Consider the following 20,424-nt stretch of genomic DNA (forward strand, 5'->3'; position numbering starts at 1 on the left):
GCGTGGCGAGCAAGGAGGAGGAGGAGCGCGCGTGTAGGTCTCCTCTTCTCGTGCTCATACAAGTGGTAGAAAAACTCACCTTATAAAGAGGTGCAACTCCCTCTCAACTTTCGGGTGGGACTAAACTTTAGTCTCACTCACACCACTCACATGTGTGCATTAATGGGTCAAGAGAATTTCAGAATTTTAGTTGGGCTTTGGGCCAAAGGCCTACTAGCAAATTTCAACAGATGGGATACAAAATGGAGCGGTTCGACCTGCGCTGATTTAAGATGCGTTCGACACTGATGTTTCGAGGAAACGGCCCATGTATGAGCATCGGGATTGGGCTGCTCTCTTTTACCTTGTTTTCATGTCCAGGTTTTGGGCGTTTGCACGGGAGAGCTCCTATGTGACGCTCTCTGCCTCGAGCAGTCGAGCGATCGCATAGGGGATCGATAGACTGGGCCGGCCCATCTCTCTCGCGAACAGTAGCTCATGCTGGAATTAAAAAAGATGCGTTGCCAGGAATCAAACACCAGATCTGTTGTTTACGAGCGTGCGCCTTGAACCAGTTGAGCTAGCTAGCTTTGTTGATCACAAAACATTGCAAAATCTTAAGAAAACTCAAACGCCGATCCGAATAACTTTAAAAATCCGAACATTATTTTTTAAACAAAACGTGAATGTTTTATCAAACGTGAACATTATTTTTTTCACAAATTCTGAGAAAACTCAAACATTTTTCAACACACAAATGAATTTTGGAGATGCGAACATATTTTTTAGAACGGAAAACATTTTTTAAACTACCCAAAAAATTGAACAGGAATAAATTTTCAAATTTCAAAACAAAATTTGGAAACACGAACAACTTTTTGACGCAAACATTTTCTGAAAGTCCAGAACAAAATTTGAAAAAACGAACATTTTTGAAAATTGCTAACAATTTCGGAAACGGAACATTTTTCGAAACTCCGAACAAAACTTGTAAATATGATATTTTTTTTGAAATTTTCGAATTTTTTTTGGAACAGGAACACTTTTTCAAACTCCCAAACAAATTTATGGAATTTAGGAACATTTTTCAATTTGTGAACAAAATTTGAAAACATGAACATTTTATAAATTTGTGAACAAATTTGGAAAGCTGGAACACTTTTTGAAATTCCAAAACATTTTGTGAATGCAATTTTATTCAAAAAATAGGAACATTTATTGCAACTCATGAACAAAAATTGAAAACGAACATTTTTCGTAAATTTGCGAACAAATTTTGCAAAGTTTTGAAATTTTGAAAATAAAACATCAAGAAAAGAAAGAGAAAATAAAAAAAGAAAAGAAACAGAAAAGAAAAAAAAGAAAAAATAGAAAGCCGAAAAGAACCAGAAAAAAATGATACAGAAAAAAACCCTGTTCAGGGAACCTTCTAGAAGGTTCCCAAAACCGGTTACACGCTAAGTGGGCCGGCCCATGTCGGTCGCTCACGGGCGCTCTCTGTGCGATCCCTCGACAGTTCGCCGCAGAGAGCGGCGATTAGGATTTTCCTTTGCATGGTGCGCTGTCCAGGGGTTGGGGTCTTTTCGTTGTCAGCTTTTTTTGTTGGGCTACAATATTTATTTTCTTTGTTTTTTGTATGTCTTTGATTTTTTTTCCTTTTTATTTTTCTTCCATTCATTTTTGTGTGTTTTTTCTCACTTACCTTATCTTATTTTTCTTCCTTCTTTTTTTCTTGATTTTTTTCTGTTTTTCTTTTATTTCTTATAGTTGTTCAGTTGCACTACATTTCTTGTGTGTAACGTGAGTTTTGTGAACTCGCAGTACAACCCGGCTACAACTAGAGGGGGCGGATGTTGCCATGTTGCATGTCCACGACTAGTGTTGCAACTGCACGTGCCGTAATCCGCCTGCAATTGCAAGGGTACAGCACGATTGCAATTGAAGACGAAGGGATGTTGGCTAGTTGCATCTCCATCACTAGAGGTTCAAGTTTTTGTGTCGTAACTCATCCGCAACTACAAGGGGTACAACACGACTACAACCAGAGGGAGGAATGTTGACCAGTTGTAAGTCATCACTAGACTAGAGTTGTAACTCGACGTGTCGCATAGGGTACAACACAACTACAACTAGGGGGGGGGGGACATTGAGCAGTTGCATATCTATCACTAGAGTTGCAATTGCACGTGTCATAACCCACCTGCAACTGCAAGTGGTACTACACGACTGCAACTAGATGGGAGGGATGTTAGCCAGTTGCATGTCCATGCTAGAGTTGCAACAGCACATGTCGTAACCCACCTACAACTGCAAGTGGTATAACGCGACTGCAACTGGAGAGGAGGGATGTTGGCTAGTTGCATGTCCACTACTAGAGTTGCAATTGCACGTGTCAAAGCACGCCTATAACTGTAAGGTGGTACAATGCGATTGCAACTTGAAGGGGCGGGATGTAGGCCATTTACATGCCCCTCACTATAGTTGTAACTGCACATGTCACATCCCACCTGTAAGGGATACATCATGGCTGCAACCGATGCATGCATAATTTTTTTTGTATTTTGTATTTTATATATTAAAGATACAAAATGGTTTAAAAATGATTAGAAAAATAATTTCAAAAAGGGAAAAAAGTCGGATAAAGTACAGGAAGACAAGTACAAAATTGTTGTACCGAAGAATAAAAAAATTGGTAAATTCCTGGTCCACTAGCGACCGTATTATGCTTAGCAACTCAAGTATCGGTTCAATTTTTCTCGGGTAATCTTTTCCTTAATAATAAAGCATGGGTTGAGTTTGTTGGGTTCACCGTCACGATGTTTTTTCAGAAAAATCCCTGTGGTTTTTGATAATTAACACGTGCTACAGTTTTAAGTGATAAACAGAGGGGAAAACGTTTCATGTATTAGCTTGGGACTCGGCTTGGCCTTCGGGGAAAAAATAGGGAGTACGTAGAACTCATCTAGATGAGATATAATTTGATCTCATTTACCTCGAAAACAAGAAAAGATACAACCCACGTCACCACACACGCATCTTATAGCATTACATTCAATGGTTATAAAAAATGAATGTGACCAAATTATATCTCATCTAGATGAGTTCTAGCAAAACTGAAAAAACTATGGCACGACGGCCTGTCCTCTCTGAGTACGCACAACAGCACGGGTCCTCTTCCTGGAGACGGCACGGCCGCATGGCACCGCCGCCATGAATCAAGACGCCACGCGCGGCCGGTCTACCTCTCCAACTACCCTCCAGCAGCGCGGCCGTTGCCCTGTTCTTCCCCTCCTCGCCCGCCCCTTCTTCGCCTCCTCGCCTGCCCCAACACCTCACCCCCAGTCTCCTCGACCTCGAGGAGGACAACTCCGATTTGGACCTCAAGTACTGCCTCCCCGACACCTCCATCCCCAAGTACATCCTCCCGTCAGACGAGGACGAGGTGCATACTCTGTTTTTTTTATTGGCCACAAGGACAAATTTAAGATCTCGAATTAAAGGATTCTCAGGTTGGATAAGAGGGTGCTTGGATACGTTTTAGTCCCATGACTAAAAGTAGTGGGACTAAAACTTGCTAGCCTCACCCATGCTTGGATACAAATACTAAATAGACTAAAATCGAGTTAATGAGCATTTATTATCCTCCAAACTCTCCAATCCAGAACTCACATGTGTTAAAGGAGAGGAGTTAAATGAGAAGAGAGAGGACTAATCCACATTTTAGTAGGGTTCCCGTGACTAAATTTTTTTAGTCTCAAGACTAGTTCTAGCCTCTCTTTAGTCAGGGGTGATTGGAACTTTAGCCTCTAAAAGAGACTAGTTTTAGTCAGACTAAAAATAGTCCCTTGGATCCAAGCATGCTCTAAAGGGGGAACAGAAAGAATGTGTAGCAATTTGTTCGGGGATTTTTTTTGCCAACCTCTAAGATCCCCTTCTCTGCCATGGATTCGGATGCTTGCAGATTTGGATTGAGGCACAACAGAGATGAGGAAGGACAAAGCATGAATAGCTCCAGTGAGAGTGAATGGATATGAACACCAGAACCCTCTCAGGTGGGATTGCCATATTCTATGCTCATATTCAAAGTATCATCTCATTTTTGGCCAAAGGCTCCATATATAATTTGATTTTTGATTTCTAGATCGCTAACCGCATGTGCCATTTGATTTCAGAGTATCTATTAATTTTTCCTGTTCTTCAGATCTTGGAGAGGTCGTCTGATTTGCCGTGGTTTTGCAGAGGATGTTGGCTGATCGGGATACCCAATTCTCAAACAAGCATGCTGAGATGCTCAAGATATGGAAGTTCGCCCACAAGCTCAGCCACCAGGTTTTTTTGGTTCATGTTCAATGGGAGGCGAAGAGTGTAGAGAGGGTATCTGATGTAGGTCCAAGTTAAACATTTGTTTCTTTTATTGTGTTTAGGTGAACACATGTCAAAGGTGCATACGGACATGATGAAGCCGTGAATTGTCGCACAGCTCACTGACCTTCTTGGGTTCGAAAAACTACCTAACTGCTATTATCCTGAATTTAGTTTTATCTGAACTAAGAGGACTACATGTGCTTCTCTAACAAAGAATTACTCATTTGGTGTTCTTTTGCACTGTTGATTTTAGTTCAAATTGGTGTGAGTGCGACCTATTTGTCATGTTGGATAAGCCTTTCTGTATCACATGGATGTGGCCTGTAGTATGGTGTAGAAAAGTGATGAAAGGTATTAGTTAGAATTAATTTGGCAGCAATAGCTTATCAAGTTTTTGCCAAGCCATCTATTTGTAGAATTTCTGCAGCTGTAGTTTGTGCCAGCTCCCTCATGTAGATATATATACTAGCAGACTAGCACGCAAATTATTTGCATCAAAACTAAGACATATCTATATATGATGGAGGCATTTCTTTCTTTATATTCAGCACACCTCTTGCTGCTATAAAGAAAGTAGAAACATGGTTGATAAATAATCAGATTGTTCTGCCCATTATTAATTTCACAATCCATTACAATTGTTATGTCCTTGCAATCATACCACTACACATGACGCTTCCTAGATCTAAAACCCAACCAAAGAACAATAAAGTTTGATTCGTGCTGTTATTGGGCCTCGATGCGACCCTGATGTTTTTGGCCCAAGTTGGGCAGAATCTGCTCATGCTTATAAAACAAGTTTGTTAACAGATTAAATAGTCCCACCTAGCTTCTTACAGCTAATTCTATCAAGTTTTTTTAATAAATCTATCAATTTACATATGCCTATAAGTATGAGAATTAACAAGCAGCCTGAGAATAAACTAACAGAGGGTGAGCTGTGTTTTGGAAAAAGTATCACCCCGGTTGGCGTAATAAATAAAAGGAGTTGGGGATTGTTGGCTGCCAAACGAAAAATCTCAGCGGGCCTAAATAAAAGGGATTGCGCACTGCGAATCAAAAAACCCTGGTTAGTATAAATAATGGAAATTGTGGGCTCTGAAATGAAAAATTCCGGTTGACATAAATAAAGGGGATTGTGGGCTATGAAACGAATAATCTCAATTGAGCACGATTGTTGTATGCTAAAGGAAAAATAGCGACCGTGGTCTGCGAAACAAAAAATAAGCAAAGGCCCCCGGTTGGCATAAATAAAATGCTATGAAATGAAGAAAATAAATAAATGGGCATGGTTGAACAATTTCAGTATTTTATACTTATACTATTTTCATTTAAAGGATGAATTTTGTCATCCCGTTGCAACACACAGGCATGTGTCCTAGAAGATATTTGGAATGCAGAGTTCATGAAAACAAATCTCAGTCCTTTTTTCTTCTTCTGAAAAGCTCTCTTCATTCTTTTTCTCGTCTATTCTTACTGCTTGAGAATTGTTGCAGTCCGTACCATGTATCCACTGTTTCCTAAGGAGAGTGTTCCTATGCTAAAAGTTGTTGTTTTATCCTTGCAGATTTTTTCTGTCGGATTTGTGCGGTCTAAATAGTACTGTACTGTATTTAGTTTTCTGGAAGGATGCAAAAGTCATACTGGGCTTCCTGTGTATACTGATTGCTAAATGATGCAGTAGCATTTGTGCAGTGGGGGAGTGTCATTCCCTGTGTTTACCGATTGGCCTCACCCTCTTAAGAGATCTAACCCTTGTCACCGTAAGGAAAAAAGCAAAGAGTATTATGACGCCATAAAGTTTGAATTCAGAGAAGTATATGCTGAAGAACACCAGAATTAGTCTTCATGAACCATCATCGCCTTGTTGATGGTACTTCAAATGTAAGTTTTCTGGTCCTTTGACAAGGTCTTCCAATTAGTCAGAAGCGATGTCAAATGGTACGCACATTTTTTATTTTAATTTTCTTGAATTGTTAAGTTGAGCATGGATGCTTGCATTTCCATTTGGGAAAAAGAGAGGAGAAAGTGATGGATTGGAGCTTTGGCGGAACATTATTACTGTCTAGAAAATTCATGGCAACTGGGCCAATGGTTGAACATATAAATCTTTTTGAAGTAAATTATTTTGTAACTCTCAGTCTCAGTACTACCTTGTCGATTTATACTTAGAGGACCAGAGAGCAAAATCCAAAGCAAAGCCCTACACATGCCTGCCCATACGTGCATGGCTGTGATTTGAGCAATTTCATGCAGCCCCTACCCAAAAGGAGCAACTGCATTTTGTCTATAATGCATGTTTGACTGAAATTCCTGTTTCTATGTTTTGTAGAGCGCTCACAAATTAAAAAACCTATGAAATGGCCAGAAGGGACCGGATATCCTACTTGGTATGTGGTTTTAGAAGCGACTTAGGTTCCAGCTTGCCGTGAATTTTATGGTTTATCACTGCTATACTATTAACTACTTAACTCGATACTGAAAGATTGGAGCCGTAGAATTTGCAGAGGAATTCCGAACAGGCTTTATCAATTCACTAACAGCCTATGTAGAAACATCTACGACTTCACTAGAGAGTGGATCTGCACTCAAGGAGCAGCTCGAGCAGCTTTGCGCACATGCCTAGACCTACTTTCCTATCGGCGCTGTTGATATGTGTGTTCTGTATCATTCTCTACGTCTAGCGTGTGATGTAATCCATTTTCAAACTTTTTAACCAGTGGAAGCATATATTTTATGAGCTGAATCAATAGATGTTCACTGAGCTTATTTTCATGTAAAAAGCGCATGTATATTCTCCGCAAAAACAAGAAAGTGTGTGTGTGCCGACCTTCTCCCACTGCGACCTTGACCAGGAAGCACGTCAAACAGAAACGCCAATCTTTACACCAGCATCAAGCCCCTAGAAAAGTCTATCTTTGCATATCACCGAGACAGAGCCAGAAGACAGTTTTTTTATCTTTAGGTGTTAATTCCTTGTGACAGGTATATGTGAGTATCATCGTTGTGTAGAGATAAAAATATTCACATTATCAAACCTTTAGCTTAAGGCGTGACTGGTACCCAATTACGCTTGGTCTCACTACTTTATCTTTTTGATGGACATTTTACATCTCTTTTGATTACTAAGCCTTTTATTTTCTACTTCCTGTTCTGATGTCAGCTGAAGCAAGAACACGAGGTACATCATTTTGCTTCTAACCTCACAAAATTAAGGGAATTTCTTTCTTTCTTTAAGCATCACCAGATTTTCGCTCTTTGTTTCAAGAATATGGTCCTTGGTACTTATGATTATGTTAAATATTATTTTGCTACTTACAAAGTTGTTTAAGTGGTCAATTGTTTTTCAGGTTTCTAAGCATTTTTCTTTTGTACCTGTTGCAACGCACGGGCATTTGTGCTAGTAAAAACTAGCGACTTGATAGCACAATTTTTAGTTTTTTTTAGGATAACACATTCTTTAGTGGAGCTCGGCTAGAAAGCAGTGGAGCCCATACAGCAACGTAGAAAAGGGAAGCTGAGCCCACAAACAAGCCCAACATGGACACATCAGGAACCAGCATCATCGAGAGTGGAGCATACAGGGCCGACACGCTGGAGAATGACCTCAGCCAAATGGTCGACCGAGACCTAGACAACCCTTTGTATATTGTTCGATTATCTACGGCTGCATACAATCTGACCGACTATACATTGGCGACTGCACTCTTTTCGTCAACAACTTTTTTTAAAAGAACTTTCAATCTATCCATCTTCGATCATGGTAGTACACCAAACATTAGAAATAAAAAAAATTAAATCCAGATCCGGAGATCACCTGACGATAACTACAAACACTGAAGCGAGCCGAAGGTGAGGCGCCGTCATCGCCCCTCCCTCACCGGAGCCGGGCAAAACTGGTTGTGCACTCCTAATCTAGCGACAGGCGGGTGTTGGCAATGGTGATCTACCTTTCGTGCTCTAGCTCCGGCCATGTCGTTGGTGAGTTCCGGACTTCTCCTTTGAAGGAAAATAAGGTCTGACATATATTGCGCTCTTTGGACACCTTGATTGGATATGGGTCGGTCATGTGCACCTGTAACTGATGGTAATATGCCCTAGAAGCAATAATAAAGTTGTTATTAATATATTTCTTTATTAATGATAAATGTTTATTATTCATGCTAGAATTGTATTGACCGGAAACTTAAATACATGTGTAAATACATAAACAAATACTGTGTCCCTATAGAGCCTCTACTAGACTAGCTTGTTGATCAAAGATGGTTAAGGCTTCTAACCATAGACGTGAGTTGTCACTTGATAACGAGATGATGGACAAGACCCATCCGTTTGCTTAGGATAATGATCGTTTAGTTTATTGCTACTGTTTTCTTAAATATCAAATACACATTCCTTCGACCATGAGATCCTGCAACCCCGAGATACCGGAGGAATACCTTGTGTGCTGTCAAAGGTCACAACGGAACTGAGTGATTATAAAGATGCTCTACAGGTATCTCCGAAGATGTCTGTTGAGTTGGCGTGAATCGAGATTGAGATTTGTCACACTGTATAACGGAGAGGTATCTCTAGGCCCTCTCGGTAATACATCATCACAAGAAGCTTGCAAGCAAAGTGACTAAGGAGTTAGTTACGAGATGGTGTATTACGAAATGAGTAAAGAGACTTACCGGTAATGAGATTGAACTAGGTATGAAGATACCGACGATCGAATCTCCGGCAAGTAACATACCAACAGATAAAGGGAACTACGTATGTTGTCATAAATGTTCGACCGATAAAGATCTTCGTAGAATATGTAGGACCCAATATGGGCATCCAGGTCCCGCTATTGGTTATTGACCAGAGAGTCGTCACGGTCATGTCTACATCATTCTCGAACACGTAGGGTCAGCACGCTTAACGTTCATTGACGATATAGTGTTATATGAGTTATGTGAATTGGCGACCGAATGTTGTTCGGATTCCCGGATGATATCACGGACATGATGACACTAGTAGAAAAAGGACCTTATGTGAGACACATTAGTCCCGGTTCGATTTTGGCCCGGTACTAATGGTATCATTAGTACCAGTTCGAACGGCTATGCATTAGTGCCGGTTCGTGTTGAACCTTTAGTACCGGTTCGTGGCACAAACCGGTACTAAAGGGGTGGTGGCAGACTGTCTTCAGGCCGGGGCCCCACGAGCCCCTTTAGTCCCGGTTTGTGGCACAAACCGGTACGGTCCAACCTTTAGTACCGGTTCGTGCCACGAACCGGCACTAAAGGGGTCTAACCTATAGTCCCGGTTGGAGACACAAACCGGGACTATAGGGCAATTTTCAATCTTGAAAAAATCATAACTAAATCATCCTAATTCAGAAAAATACATATAATATATCAAAATTTGCAGAACAAAAAGATTGAAAAGCTGAAACAACAAGTTTTCCGTTTCGACATTTTTTTAAAATCTCAAAATTCCAAATGAAAAATAGAGTTTTTGGACGTTTTAGACATTTTTTAGAGGTTTTGTGCCGTTAGTGCTAGGGTTTAGATTTCAGAGTTTAGGGTTAGGTTTTATGGTTTAAACCCTTAGTTTTTACTTTTAGCATAGAGTTTCCGACGTTTTAAGTCCCAGGTTTAGGGTTTAGGACAATTTTTGAAATGACAAAATTGTAAAAGGAAAAAAAGATATGCTCTAATTTATGTTTTTTTTGAATTTTGGTTAAATCTTGTCAAACCGGTCAAACAACTGATTCAAGAAATATAGAGTGTTACTAAATAATTATGCAATAATATTAGTGTTACTAAATAAGTATCTCAGTTTTTTTGAATTTTGGTCAAATCTGGTCAAACTATGGTCAAACTATGGTCAAACTACTTATTCAAGAAATATTAGTGTTACTACATAATTATTGTTTTTTTAGAATAATAGTTTCAAACTCAAACAGTGAAACGTGTGACTTCATGCTCAAGCTAAACTCCTGAGGGTTAATAGGATTCACATCTTTCTATTGTTAGGAAAACAACAAGTGCAGACTTGGAAACGAGGGAGAATAGAACCCAGAAGTTAAGCGTGCTCAGGTTGGAGTAGTGAGAGGGATGGGTGACCGACCGGGAAGTTAGATGATTTGGAATGAGTGATCCACACTCGAGCAGTTAAGATGGGCGATTAGAGACTAAATCATCAAATAATTCAAAAAATTGAAATAAAAAAAACAATTTTTTTTCCAAAATTTTCAAAAAATAATTTCAAAAAAAATACCTTTAGTACCGGTTGGTAACACCAACCGGTACTAAAGGTCCCCCATACCACGGCGCGAGCTCACGCCACATGGTGGGCCTTTAGTGGCGGTTCGTGCCGAACCGGTACTAAAGGGGGGAGGCCTTTAGTCTCCACTCTTTAGTGCCGGTTGCAGAACCGGCACTAAAGGCCCTTATGAACCGGTATTAAAGCTCCATTTTCTACTAGTGTGAGGAGCTCCGTAATGCTCCGGAGGTAAGATTGATATATAGGACGATGCTATTTGGTCACCAAAGAGTTTCAGAATGTACCGAATATTCATCGGAACACCAGAAGGGGTTCCGGGAGGTCCCGGGAGGCTATATGGGCTTAATGGGCCAAGGGGGGAACACACCAACCCACAAGGGGCTGGCGGGCCCTCTCCCTAGCCATCGGCCCTAAGCGAAGGAAAGGTGGACAGCTGGCCCCTCCTGCCTTTCCCTCCACATAAGAGAAAGGAAAGGCGGGCGCCACCTCCCACGCGCCAAGAAGGAAAGGGGGGTGCGGCAGGGCTGGAGCCCAGGGCCGCCTCCCCCCTTGGGCCCCCCTGGCTGCTTCCCCTTTTCCACACACCTATATATATGTGAGGAGGGAGAGGAGCACAACACACAATGATCCCCAAACCATGTGCGGCACCCCTCTCCCCCTAGTTCATCCTCGATCATATTTTCGTAGTGCTCGGTGAAGCCCTCCGGAGATAGCATCACCACCACCGTCACCACGCCATCGCCGTGCGGCCGAAACTCATCTACTACTTCGCCCATCTCGCTGGATCAAGAAGGCGAGGATGTCACCGAGCTGAACGTGTGCTGAACGCGGAGGTGTTGTCCATTTGGTACTTGATCGAAAGAATCGTGAAGGTTAACTTTTCTGCTAAACGGTCTACGAGGGTATGTAGACACACTCTCCCCTCTCGTTGTTGTGCATCTCTATGGATAGATCTTGCGTGTGTGTAGATTTTTTTGTTTTCCATGCAACGTTCCCCAACAGTGGCATCATGAGCCAGGTCTATGCGTAGATGATATGCATGAGTACACCACAAAGGAGTTTTGGGCGGTGATTTTCATACTGCTTACCACCAACGTCTTATTTTGATTCAGTGTTATTGTTGGGTGAAGCGGCCCGGACCAACCTTACATGTCTACGTCACGAGACAGGTTCCACCGACAGACATGCAACTTGTTTTACATAAAGGTGGCTAGAGGGTGTTTGTTTCTCCTACTTTAATTGAATCGAATTTGACTGTGGCTCATCCTTGAAAAAGATTAAAACAACAAACTTGATAAATTACCGTTGTGGCATTCGTAGGTAAGAACGGGTCTTGCTAGTTGCCCGTAGGAGCCACGTAAAACTTGCAATAATAAAGGATATGATGTCTAACTTGTTTTTGCGTAGGAATGATTGTGATGTGATATTGTCAAGACGTTATGTGATATACGTTTTTGTATGAGATGATCATATTTTGTAATATCGACAACCGGCAGGAGCCTTAGGGTCGTTTTTTTAATTATTGTATGATCTGTGTGTCAACCATTAAGTGCCATGTAATTGCATTACTTTATCGCTATGCGTTAACAATAGTTGTAGAAGCAATAGTTGGCGAGACGACCCCGACGCCATGTTGGAGATCAAGGTGTCGAGCCAGTGACGATGGAGATCATGACGATGCTTTGGAGATGGAGATAAAAAACACAAGGTGATGATGGCCATATCATGTCACATATTTTGATTGCATGTGATGTTTATCCTTTATGCAACTTATTTTGCTTAGAACGGCGGTAGCATTATAATATGATCCCTTCACTCTAATTTCAAGATAAAAATGTTCTCCCTGAGAATGCACCGTTGCTAAAGTTTGTCGTTTTGAAGCACCTCGTGATGATCGGGTGCGATAGACTCTACGTTCACATACAACGGGTGTAAGCCAGTTTTGCAAAAGCAGAATATTTGGGTTAAACTTGACGAGCCTAGCATGTACAGACATGGTCTTGGAACACTGGAGACTGAAAGGTCGAACATGAGTCATATAGTAGATATGATCAACATAGAGATGTTCACCATTGAAAACTATCTCATCTCACGTGATGATTGGATATGGTTTAGTTAATTTAAGTGGGAGTTTATTTATAATTTGATTAATTGAAATTAATGTATTGTGAACTTAGTCTTAATAGTTTTTGCATATCTATGTTGTAGATAAATGGCCTGTGCTACTATTCCGTTGAATTTTAATGTGCTCCTAGAGAAAACTTAGTTGAAAGATGATGGTAACAACTACACGGATTGGGTCCATAACTTCAGGATTATCCTCATTGTTGCACTTAAGTGTTATGTCCTTGATGCACCACTAGGTGACAGGCCTGCTGTAGGAGCTACTGTGGATGTTACGAACATCTGGCAGACTCGATCTGATGACTACTCAATAGTTTAGTGTGCCATGCTTTACGGCTTAGAACCGGGACTTTAAAGATGTTTTGAACGCCATGGAGCATATTGAGATGTTCCAAGAACTGAAGTTGATATTTCAAGCAAATGCCCGGGTTGAGAGATATGAAGTCTCCAACAAGTTCTTCAGCTGTAAAATGGAGGAGAATAGTTCTATCAGTGAACACATACTCAGAATATCTGGGTACCACAACCACTTGACTCGGGTGGAAATTGAGCTTCCTGATGAGTGTGTTATTGATAGAGTTCTTCAATCACTGTCACCAAGCTACAAAGGCTTTGTGATGAACTATAATATGCAAGGGATGACAAAAATGATTCTTGATCTCTTCGCAATGCTTAAGGCCATGGAGGTAGAAATCAAGAAGGAGCATCAAGTATTGATGGTTAACAAGACCACTAGTTTCAAGAAAAAGTGCAAGGGAAAGAAAGGGAATTTCAAGAAGAATGGCAAGAAAGTTGCTGCTCCCGTGAAGAAGCCCAAAGTTGGACCCAAGCCTGAGACTGAGTGGTTCTACTGCAAGGGTAGTGGTCACTAGAAGCAAAACTGGCCCAAGTATTTGGCGGATAAAAACGATGGCAAAGTGAACAAAGGTATATTTGATATACATGTGATTGATGTGTTCCTTACTAATGCTTGTAGTAGCGCCTAGGTATTTGACACTGGTTCGGTTGCTCATATTTTGCAACTCGAAATAGGAGCTGTGGAATAAACGAAGATTGCCTAAGGACAAGGTGACGACTTGTGTCAGGAATGGTTCCAGGGTTGATGTGATCGCCGTCGGCACAGTACCTCTACATCTACCTTCGGGATTATTTTTAGACCGTAATAATTGTTATTTGGTGCCACTGTTAAACATGAACATTATATCTGGATCTTGTTTATTGCGAGACGGTTATTCATTTAAGTCAGAGAATAATGGTTGTTCTATTTATATGAGTAACATCTTTTATGGTCACACACCCTTTGTGAATGGTCTATTCTTGTTGAATATCGATCGTAGTGATACACATATTCATAATATTGATTCCAAAAGATGCAAAGTTAATAATGATATTGCAACATACTTGTGGCGCTGCCATTTAGGTCATATTGGTGTAAAGCGCATGAAGAAACTCCATGCGGATGGACTTTTGGAATCACTTGATTATGAATCATTTGATACTTGCGAACCATGCCTCATGGGCAGGATGACTAAACCTCCGTTCTTCGGAACAATGGAGCGAGCTAATGACTTATTGGAAATAATACATACAGATGTATGCCTTTCAATGAGTGTTGAGGCACGCGGCGGGTATCATTATTTTCTAACCTTCACAAATGATTTGAGTAGGTATGGATATATCTACTTGATGAAACACAAGTCTGAAACATTTGAAAATTTCAAAGAATTTCAGAATGAAGTGGAGAATCATCATAACAAGAAAGTAAAGTTTCTACGATCTAATCGCAGAGGTGAATATTTGAGTTACGAGTTTGGCCTTCATTTAAAACAATGTGGAATTGTTTCACAACTCACGCCATCTGGAACACCACAGCGTAATGGTGTGTCTGAACATTGTAGCCATACTCTATTAGATATGGCGCGTTCTATGATTTCTCTTGCTGATTTATCATTTTGGGATTATGCATTAGAGACAACCGCATTCACGTTAAATATGGCACCGTCTAAATCCGTTGAGACGACAGTGCATGAACTATGGTTTGGCAAGAAACCTAAGTTGTCGTTTCTTAAAGTTTGGGGATGCGATGCTTATGTCAAAAGGCTTCAGCCTGACAAGCTCGAACTCAAATAGGAGAAGTGCGTCTTCATAGGATACCCAAAAGAAATATTGGGTATACCTTCTCCCACAGTTCCGAAGGTAAAATCTTTGGTGCTAAGACTGGGTCCTTCCTAGAGAAGGAATTTCTCTCGAAAGAAGTGAGTGGGAGGAAAGTAGAACTTATGAGGCAATTGTACCTTCTCTTGAATTGGAAAGTAGTATATCAGAGAAAACCGTTCCCGTGATTCCTACACCAACTATAGAGGAAGCTAATGATGATGATCATGAAACTTCAGATCATGTTACAACTGGACCTAGTAAGTCGACCAAAACATGTTCCGCACCAGAGTGGTTCGGTAATCCTGTCCTGGAATTCATGTTACTAGACCACGGCGAACCTACGAACTATGAAGAAGCTATGATGAACCCAGATTCTGACAAATGGCTTGAGGCCATGAAATTTGAGATAGGATCCATGTATGAGAACAAACTATGGACTTTGGTGGACTTGCACGATGATCGGCAAGCCATTGAGAATAAATGGATCTTCAAGAAGAAGACATACGCTGATGGTAATGTCACTGTCTACAAAGTTCGACTTGTTGCAAAAGGTTTTTAACAAGTTCAAGGGATTGACTACGATGAGACTTTCTCACCCGTAGCGATGCTTAATCTGTCCAAATGATGTTATCAATTGCCGCATTTTTTGATTATGGAATCTGGAAAATGGACGTCAAAACTGCATTCCTTAATGGATTTCTTAAAGAAGAGTTGTATATGATGCAACCAGAAGGTTTTGTTGATCCTAAGGGTGCTAACAAAGTGTGCAAGCTCCAGCGAAACATCTATGGACTGGTGCAAGCATCTCGGAGCTAGAATATATGCTTTGATGAGGTGATCAACGCATATGGTTTTATACAGACTTATGGTGAAGCCTGTATTTACAAGAAAGTGAGTGGGAGCTCTGCAGCATTTTTGATATTATATGTGGATGACATATTGTTGATTGGAAATGATATAGAATTTTTGGATAGCATAAAAAGATACTTGAATAAGATTTTTCAATGAAAGACCTCGGTGAAGCTGCTTATATATTGGGCATCAAGATCTGTAAGGATAGGTCGAGACGCTTAATTGGATTTCACAAAGCACATACCTTGATAAAGTCCTGAAGAAGTTCAAAATGGACCAGTCACAGAAAGGGTTTTTGCCTGTGTTACAAGGGGTGAAATTGAGTCAGAATCAAAGCCCGACCATGGCAGAAGATAGAAAGAAAATAAAAGGCATTCCCTATGCCTCAGCCACAGGTTCTATCATGTATGTTATGTTGTGTACCAGACCTGATGTGTGCCTTGCCATAAGAATGGCAGGGAGGTACTAAAGTAATCCAGGAGTGGAACATTGAAAAGCGATCAAGAATATCCTGTAGTACCTGAAAAGGACTAAGGATATGTTTCTTGTTTATGGAGGTGATGAGGAGCTCGTCGTAAAAGGTTACGTCGATGCTAGTTTAGACATAGATCCAGATGAATCTAAGTCACAAACTGTATATGTATTTTTATTGAATGGTGGAACTATTAGTTGGTGCAGTTCCAAGAAGAGCATCATGGCGGGATCTACATGTGAAGCGGAGTACATAGCTGCTTCGGAAGCAGCGCATGAAGGAGTCTGGATGAATGAGTTCATATTCGATCTGGTGTAATACCCAGTGCATCGGGTCCAATGACAATCTTTTGTGACAACACTCGAGCCTTAGAACTCCATTTGTGCGTATGTCAAGGATGGATACATAGAACTTTGCAAAGTACATACGGATCTGAATGTTGCAGATCCGTTGACTAAGCCTCTTCCACGAGCAAAACATGATCAACACCAAGACTCTATGGGTGTTGGATTCATTACTATGTAATCTATATTGTTGACTCTAGTGTGAGTGGGAGACAAATGGAAATATGCCTTAGCGGCAATAATAAAGTTGTTATTATTATATTTCTTTATTCATGATAAATGTTTATTATTCATGCTAGAACTGTATTGACCAGAAACTTAAATACATTTGTGGATACATAAACTAATACCGTGTCCTTAGTGAGCCTCTACTAGACTAGCTCGTTGATCAAAGATGGTTAAGGTTTCCTAACCATAGACATGAGTTGTTACTTGATAACGGGATCACATCATTAGGAGAATGATGTGATGGACAAGACACATCCGTTAGCTTAGCATAATGATCGTTCAGTTTATTGCTACTGCTTTCTTAAATGTCAAATACATATTCCTTCGACCATGAGATCATGCAACTCCCGGATACCAGAGGAATACTTTGTGTGCTATCAAACGTCACAACGTAACTAGGTGATTGTAAAAATGCCCTCTCCCTGGCCGCCGGCCCTAAGGGAAGAAAGGGGGGGGGGTTGGTGTCGGTGTCAAAACCGGCGGATCTCGGGTAGGGGGTCCCGAACTGTGCGTCTAAGGTCGATGGTAACAGGACGCAGGGGACACGATGTATAGCCAGGTTCGGGCCCTCTCTATCGAGGTAATACCCTACTTCCTACTATATTGATCTTGATGATATGAGTATTACAAGAGTTGATCTACCACGAGATCGTAATGGCTAAACCCTAGAAGTCTAGCCTATGAGGATTATGAATCTGTATGTCTATGCCTCTACGGACTAAGCCCTCCGGTATATATAGACACCGGAGGGGACTAGGGTTGTACAAAGTCAGTTACAAAGAAAGGAATCTACTTATATGGTCGCCATGCTTGCCTTGCACCCCAAGGAGAGTCCCATCCGGACACGGGAGAGAGTCTTCAGTCTTGTATCTTCATAGCCCAACAGTCCGGCCCATATCAATAGTCTGGCCATTCGAGGACCCCTTAATCCAGGACTCCCTCAGTAGCCCCTGAACCAGGCTTCAATGACGAGGTGTCCGACGCGCAGATTGTCTTCGGCATTGCAAGGCGGGTTCCTCCTCCGAATACTCCAAATCTTCCTTCGAACACAAGAAACGTATCCGGCTCTGCAAAACAAATACCACACACAACCGTAGAGAGTATAATAATTCACGAGTTGAATCTACTGACAACTTTTACAACATGACATCACGTCGATGCCCAGTTATTATTCAAACCGTTTTTAGCCCACCGCTCAGTATTTCGAGATGTGGTTCCATTGTCATGTCTTGTCAAAGCAGAGATCGTGTCCCTTTATTGCGGGATTCTCATCAATACGGGTATGGGTAATCCCACCAAACTGTTTGCACGGCCCTCGGGAGTAAGCAAGATTTTAGGGCAAGTGGGGAGGCGCTTGATAATCACTGCCTTTATAAAGGGATAAGGATCCAATTCTTTCACCCACGCCTTCTCTCTACTTCTCCATTCTCGAGCTCCAGCGCCCAAGCTCCCATCTCATCCGCCCCCAAAAAGCACTCCAGCCATGTCCGGACCCGGAGCTCAGGGCAAGTGGATGGCCTCCTCCGTCAAGGAGAAGGATATCAAGAAACTCCGGGAGGCCGGGTATCTGGCCAAGGAGATCGCACACCGTCTCCCGGCTGAGGGACAGATCGTCCCCACTCCGGAACCCCATGAAAGGGTTGTATTCCTCCCTCATTTTGTTCGCGGGTTGGGATTTCCCCTCCACCCATTCGTTCGCGAACTCATGTATTACTACGGGATAGATTTCCATGATCTGTCCCCTAATTCCTTCCTCAACATCTCGACGTTTATCATTGTGTGCGAGGCCTTCCTCCGCATCCCTCCACACTTCGGCCTGTGGCTAAAGATCTTCAACATAAAGCCAAAGGTGGTGGGCGGCGAGCACGCCGAGTGCGGAGGCGCCATGGTGAGCAAGATGTCCAACGTCACATGGCCAGCAGGTACATTCAACGAGTCCGTAAAAGGGTGGCAACAACAATGGTTCTATGTCACCGAGCCACGCGACACCACCTGGGTCGCGGCTCCCAAATTTCAATCCGGAGCCCCAATGCGGCTCATGTCCTGGCCCGAGAAGGTCCTGGACTAGTCTTCGTCAGACTAACTGACTGCTCTCTAGACGCGTATCAAGGCCAAGGCGGACAAGAACATTAAGCTTGTGAACATGGTCCAGGTGATGCTAGTTCGCCGGATCCTTCCACGCCAAAGCCGGAGCTGCAATCTGTGGGAGTAAGTCTTTACATGTTTTCAAGGTGTATCATTTACTTGCATACTTGAGGGAAACACCTAATACTTCCCTAATGATTCTCCCAGAGCTAGACGACGAAGGCGGATCGGATTTACTTTCCGGCCCCGCTACTCGAAGAACAAGCAGGCCCACTTCTGACGAAGATGCTGGTCCCGACGCCTTATAAGGCGCCGAAGAAGAAGGCCAAGGAGACCAGGGCGGTCTCCATCGCAAGGGCACTTCGGACGCGGCGTCCGAAGACGCCGAGGCTCACTCCTTCGTCGAAGAAGACGAGGAAGAGGCACTACTAGGGAAAACCCTATACAGAGAACTTTAGCAGTAGCGTGGGTCAAAAAAGCACGCTGGTGCTAATTAGCAGTAGCGCGCCTGAGGTAACCGCGCTACAGATAAAGATCTAGCAGTAGCACGTCCTACTGTACACACATTACAAATAAAATTACCACGGCTTAGCCCATAGGCTACACATAGTAGTAGCGATCTATGACGAACCGCGCTACTGCTACGTTGTTTGTAGCAGCGCGTTTTAATATAAACTTGTTGCTGCTAAAGGTTATAAAATTAAATGGAAAGAGAATGGAAAGGTAATTGAAAATGAAAGAGATAGAATAAGGTGAAAGGAAACAAATAAAATGTGAAGAAAACTAATTGGAAAAGGGAAAAAAGAGAAAGGAGTAGCAGTATCGTGTATCAGAGAACGCGCTGTAGCTAAGATAGCAGCAGCGCTTTTCCCGGAACGCACTACTGCTACTTCTGACTTAACCACGGGGTTCGTCCTTCCCCACGCCACTTTCCCCCAAACCCAACTCTCTCCACTCTCGCCGCCGCCGTCGCCCGTCAGCCGCCGCTCGCTCTCCGCACGCTCTATGCCGCCCCGACCCCCGACCTCAACGCCGCCCCCGCCCCCGACCTCAACGCCGCACCGGACGCCGCCCCGACCCCAGATTCAACCCCGCCCCCGCCCCCGACCTCAACACCGCCCCGGACGCCGCCCCGACCTCAACGCCGCCCTGCCCCTCCCTCGTCGCAGTCACCCGAGGTGAGCACGCCCGCTCCTCCCTCTCCCCTACCTCTGCCTAGGTTTTCTTTATAATTTAGTTGCATATTAAGTTTACTTTTATTTATAGTAAGTTTATTTTAGTTGTATATTAAGAACTAGGTACTAATTAGTACTAGAATATTTTTATTTATATTAAGTTTATTTTTAGTAAGAACTAGTTGAATTAATAGAACTAGTTAGTAAGAACTTGTTTCTATTTTTTAGTTAAAGCAATTTTTCCCGCCTCGACGTGGACGATGCCTATCCCGCATCCTCGTCGTCGAGTCGGCGGAGGACGACACCTTCTTGACCAGATCGGCCATGTCCGGGACTGGGCTCCACCAGGGTGGTACTGGGAGGCGCTACCTACCGGGGGGCGCAGGTT

General features: G+C 42.4%; 1 long non-coding RNA gene across 1 annotated transcript; it reads left to right on the forward strand.

Moving 5' to 3' along the window:
* The first annotated feature begins 3,283 nt into the window (after positions 1-3,283).
* LOC123066830 (uncharacterized) lies at positions 3,284-6,350 on the forward strand. The gene is made up of 3 exons (XR_006431455.1): positions 3,284-3,421; positions 3,941-4,031; positions 4,219-6,350. It is a non-coding gene; the product is annotated as an uncharacterized lncRNA (long non-coding RNA).
* The last annotated feature ends 14,074 nt before the right edge of the window (positions 6,351-20,424 follow it).

This window comes from Triticum aestivum, chromosome 3B (genome assembly GCF_018294505.1).
Source record: "Triticum aestivum cultivar Chinese Spring chromosome 3B, IWGSC CS RefSeq v2.1, whole genome shotgun sequence".
NCBI lineage: Eukaryota > Viridiplantae > Streptophyta > Magnoliopsida > Poales > Poaceae > Triticum > Triticum aestivum.